Raw genomic sequence first — 6,000 nt, 5'->3', positions numbered from 1 at the left:
GGTGACTCAGTGTGATTCAGAGGAGAATTCCATTTAGTTTCCATTTCCTGAATGGTTGGCGAGGTTGCTTTAGCAAGTAGAGGCAGGTACACATGGGTATGTCCTGCACAAAGTGTTAAATCCTGTTATTAGGGGCGCCTGGGTGGCACAGTCATTAAGCGTCTGCCTTCAGCTCAGGGCGTGATCCTGGCGTTCTGGGATCGAGCCCCACATCAGGCTTCTCCGCTAGGAGCCTGCTTCCTCTTCTCCCACTCCCCCTCCTTGTGTTCCCTCTCCTGCTGACTGTCTCTCTTTGTCAAAAAAATAAAAAAAAATCTTTAAAAAAAAATGAAAATAAATAAATAAATAAATCCTGTTATTGGGTGATCAAGAAGCACTTTACTCGCAAGACTAATCACTGTGCGTATTATTGTCATACTCCCAGTACTTAAAATAGTGCCTCCAGAGAGTAGGCAACAGTTCGTATTTATTAAGAAATGATTGAGAAAAGAATCCATATAAAACTGAAGGCAAACAACAGACTAACTGGACAGATTTTAAGAAAGTTATGAATTGTGCTGTAAGACCTTCGTTTTGTTTACTGTCAATTCAGTGCTTTTTCACTCGGTCAACGCTCAGAACACCTGAATTATTCCGTATACTGTGATTGTCCTGGAGGGTTGAAAATGAAACATACAGTCCCTGCCCTCCAGGAGCTCCCAGTTGAGCCATCTTTTGGAGCGATTCTGGTCAAACTAGAGATCCTCTGTGTGATGTAGTACCCCATGAAGTGGAAGAAAATCTCACAGACCTGTAAGGGTTGGCCTTGGAGCTGTGTAAAAATGCCGCTTTTTGGTAAATCTCTGCAAGAAGAATGTATCCACCCTTAGTCAAGACTTACATACATAATATTGTGGGTGACCCTGAGATTATGCCTGGAAATTTCAAGTGTGTCCTCTCAGGAACTGCCTACCATGCTCTCTCACTTCTTGCCTCACACTCCCCATTTCAACTACCTTTGTTCAGTGTTGTATCTCGTGTGTTTAACACCCAGAGGGGATTTTTAACACTCCTTTCTCTATATGACGATATCTTTTCATGATAAATGACAAAAAACCAGTAACAAGCCTTTTCTTAATATTTTAGTTTTTACATTAATAAAGAAATTTAATTCAATAGATATAACTCAAAATCAGTAACATATTTCATGTGTGAACTGAAATTTGCATTTTGCAAACAAAAATACTACATCTTGCATTCTTTCATTGTTTAAGATTTTAAGCATTAAAAAAATTCCAGAGGGTGGGGTGCCTGGGTGGCTTAATTGGTTAACCGTGTGCCTTTGGCTCAGCTCAGGTTATGATCCTGGTGTCTTGGGATGTCCCCCCACCACCACCTGCTTGTGCGTGCACGCACCTGCTCTCTCTCTCTCAAATCAATAAAATCCTTAAAAAAAAAAGTTCCAGAGTCTTACCTAGAATGACAGAAATGTGACTGGTTCTCTTTCTTCATCATTACCATCATTGTGCTATCATATTTACTTAGAATCTACTATTTAAATAAAGGACTATGTGGAACCACTGAGGTTAGGAAACATGAATTACATTCAAAGTGAGTTTATATACTTTCAAGTAGTTAAGAATTGTACTCTTGAAATACATGCATGTAGCTGACTCTGGATGTGTCAGGAGAGACAGCAGCTGTATGACTGCTAGTTCTTCTAATTTAACTTTCTTGTAGCATACCATGTTCAAAAAAGGAAATGTAGGGGCGCCTGGGTGGCACAGCGGTTAAGCATCTGCCTTTGGCTCAGGGCGTGATCCCGGCGTTATGGGATCGAGCCCCACATCGGGCTCCTCCGCTATGAGCCTGCTTCTTCCTCTCCCACTCCCCCTGCCTGTGTTCCCTCTCTCGCTGGCTGTCTCTATCTCTGTCAAATAAATAAATAAAATCTTTAAAAAAAAAAAGAAAGGAAATGTAAGAAAGTTGCTAGTTTGTGTAAGGCCAACAATTGCTTAGACCTTAGATCAATGAGAGGAGTACTTTTTGGCTAATATTGTTTAGAAGTGTTGGTACATGGTTGTAATAAAAAGCAGACCTACTTTTAATAGTTTCATCATTGTTTTTCAATTCTCTGTGGAGTGACCACATTATTGCCTGTGCCCTGAGGGGACAGCTCCCACCATTCCGCCCTTGGTCTGCCATTGCAACTGACTATCTGTCTTCACTGTGGACCAAGGCTTACTTGAACCTACAACCAGGGTTCTCCTCAAGCAGATCCTAGGAGTGCTTGGTGGCCCTCACTCAGACTTCTGTCTAGACCCTGAACTGTGTGGGACAACTTGACTGGTCCCTGAGTATGAATCTCTGTTATTACTCTACCCTGGTACAATTCCTTGACTTAATTGACATTCTAGACTTTAAAACTTGTCTGCCTGGACCTACCGTGCTCACCTGCCCCTCTTTGCCTTTAATGACAATGGTCTTCCTATCTTATGGTACTAATCAGCTCACCTCTGCCCTTTGCCTTTGTCCATATTCTGTCCCTGGTACACCTGCCTCCCTGGCTTGTTTGCTGGCCCAGCTTCATCACTTGACCACCTATTTCCTTGGTTTTGGTGGTCAGCACTTAAGGAATAGCAAATTGATATTTGCTATTGTATAGATTTTTGCAAATTGATATAACAAATTGTATAGATTTCTTCCAGGTCTGCAGATAGAGATGGGACACAGTATTGCTTTGACCAGATGAGAGCATTGGAAAATGCCAACTCACTGAGGCAAAGGACAATGAAAGCCCCCGCCTGCCCGCTGTCTCCTGCTGCCCTGCGCTATTTCACTAAAGTGACTGGTTAGAGGGCTTTCAGGGTTTCCCTGGTTTTTCAAGTTTTTTCTCTTGCTTATTTTTCACAGTGGTGCCAGAAGGATTTTTAAAATAATCCGTCCTACCCCTAAGAAAAACCTTTAATGACTTTACCTTTCCAGTCTGATCCAGACCTTTCTAGCTGGTTGCCAAACCAGGAAACCAGCTAGAGTGCCCTCTCTACCAAAATCTTCATCCTGCACCCACCGCCAACAAGTTCCTGCCCCTACGCTTGGTTTGTGTTGATTCCGTCTCATCCCCTACCCCATCTGCTAAAATTTTGCTTAGCCTCCAAGGCACCCGTGCCCTGTGACTCCACCTCCACCCCCCCCCCACCCTAGGCGGGTCCCTGCTCTCTTCTCTCTGCCCTGTGGCCCATCTGTGGACACCTCTGTCTAGCAACAGCTACACTGCTGGATTTTTTGTAACCTTCCTGTCTGGGCTTCAGGTCTCCCAGAAGAGGGTTCAGTGTCTGGCACTGTTGCTGGTGATATAATGTAGATACTTCAATTTTTTTTAATGGTTAAAGAATGAAAGTGATAAACAAAAATATTGCTATAGTGACTTTGTGAATTACTGTTCTTATTTACTTATTTAGAGCTGTTTTTCCCAGAGTTTGGAGTTAAGATGGAGGTAAAGTGGTCCAAACTGCCAACTTCTAAGGGATCAAACACAAGGGGCTCCTGGGTGGGTTAGTCAGTTAAGCATCTGCTTTCAGCTCAGGTCATGATCTCCAGGTCCTGGGATCGAGCCCCACAGTGGACTCCCTGTTCAGTGGGGAGTCTGCTTCTCCCTCTGCCCCTGCCCCGCTCCTGTGCTCTCTCTTTCTCTCAAATAAATAAATAAAATCTTAGAAAGGGGCGCCTGGGTGGCACAGCGGTTTGGTGTCTGCCTTCGGCTCAGGGCGTGATCCCGGCGTTGTGGGATCGAGCCCCACATCAGGCTCCTCTGCTATGAGCCTGCTTCTTCCTCTCCCACTCCCCCTGCTTGTGTTCCCTCTCTCGCTGGCTGTCTGTCAAATAAATAAATAAAATCTTTAAAAAAAAATCTTAGAAAAACAAGAATACAGACAAGCAGCCCTATGAAACTCAGAGGACTGAAACTAGCACTGTTGTACAGAGCATCATCTAATAGCTGCTATTCATGGTTAAGACCTCCAGTCATAAAAAAAATCTTTAAATTATGATCATTGTGTAATGATACCGAGTCAGGGAAATTTGTGATAAAATTTACAAGTACTGCTATCCTGAACATTTCGTAGTAGTTACAGCTATACAAAGCTGAGTCATCAAAAATATTCCATTCCTTTATGACCCAAAATAAAGATATCACTTAATTTTTCACCGATAGCCTTTCAGGTGTATGTCGATTTTAATTGGTAGTGGGTCAACTCAGAGCTAGGCCACCATGAAAGATTCTTCCACTTACTACACAGTGTTACATACATTGACTTGCTTAGTTTCTGCAGGAAAGGAAACACTCAGTTCACTTTATCTTTGCTTTTTCTCATATAATAACCACAAGGTAAGGAAAAGAAACTGAAACATCAATGCCATCACTTATTACCACTGATTTTTTTTAAGTTATAATTACTTACTCATTCACACATTCATTGTTTCAACAAACATGTATCAAACACTTGCCATATGTCAGACACCTTGCCAGGCTCCAGGCAAACCAGATCCAACGAGGTCTATGGTATATGGTATTGACAGACAAGAAAGTCTCCTCTGTAGTATGGCATGGCCTGTCCTTATGGCAAAGACGGGCCCTCTCTGCCTGGGGAAAATAGACTCTTTTGAAAATGGAAGCACGAAAGCACACAAGAGGAAAATGGAAATGAATTTAAAATATCTGTCTCTGTGTGCATTATAGCTATAGTCCGTACTCAGCTGTTAAATCCAGCAAAAATTCCATTGCTTTAATTAATTTCTTTGTGCTGATTCTTCCTAGTAAGCCTTAATTTTAACAAAGTTAATTAGGTTGAAGATTAAAAATCCCATTAGTGTCGATCATTCACTTCTTGGCTCTGTCAACAAGGTGCTAAAACCTTGCTCAGTTCCGGAGGGGCAGAGGAGGGAAGGGGCAAAAAAAAGCACTGAAGCTAGCCATTTGGCATTCTTCAGGACCAGATATTTAATGCTGTTTTTTTAAGGCTTTAAATGGATATCTGATACCAGTGTCATTTTAAAGCATATTTTTGTACTTTTCCAAGCATCGGTTACCTGAAATTCTTTAGACCCGTGCCTATTTATTTTCTGAGAGGTCTATGGCAATTGTATGTTTGCTGAGAAACTGTATCCCATCTACTCTGATGATCTAATTTGCAGGTTTGCAGGGCGTAGATTTTTAATCAAGGACCTGTTTCTACTGTCGCCCTGTCTGTCCGTTTATTATTAGTAAAGACTCGGTGGTGGCTAATATCTCACCCAGAGCAGGAGAAAAGCAAACAATTAATAAACTCGTGAATTATCTACAAGTCATAATTCTGTTCAAAATATTGGGTTGAGTTATACTTTCTGCTTTGGTTCCCACACCTGACTTACGATGGCAAGATCTGCAGAAATTCCGTAAATACTGTTAACACTCACTCTCAGGTGGTGGCCAAAAGGCTAGTGCAGCAGCCGCACAGGGTGAAGGGGGACCAAGACCACAGCAAGGGAGCACAAGCTGTAGGCCTAAATATATTATCTTGTTCACAATGGGAAGTTACTAGTGAGAAGGAACCCAGAGAAGGTGGAGGAGCTGGGAAGTCATCAAAATCCAATCAGACAGGGACAGGGCAAGGACAGTCCACTTCCTGAACAGAGTTGAAGGCAATGGGAAATTTGATCAAGGGTTAAGATTTGAAAAACGAAGTAAACATTATCTAGAACATTATTGTCCAAGCAGAGTCACCTAAAAATAAGGGACAATCAGAGCAAGGCAGAGCCCATAAAATTTATCTGAGGCATGAGAACCCACAAAAGGTGGAGAAGCTCCAAAAAGACTAGAGCAAATGGGAGAGCAAGGAGGTAGCTAAAATCTTCAAGGGGTGTGTGTGTGTGTGTGTGTGTGTGTGTGTGTGTGTGTTTGGGTCAAAGGTCAAAGAGGGTGTGTGGTGATGCAGAGAATGTTCTGCACACAGTGCATCATCAGAAGGATTGTGTTCACGCGGG

This window comes from Ursus maritimus, unplaced genomic scaffold (genome assembly GCF_017311325.1).
Source record: "Ursus maritimus isolate PB19 unplaced genomic scaffold, ASM1731132v1 scaffold_9, whole genome shotgun sequence".
In the NCBI taxonomy this organism is placed as follows: Eukaryota; Metazoa; Chordata; class Mammalia; order Carnivora; family Ursidae; genus Ursus; species Ursus maritimus.
The sequence above is the reverse complement of the archived record's forward strand: the minus strand, read 5'-3'. Positions refer to the sequence as shown.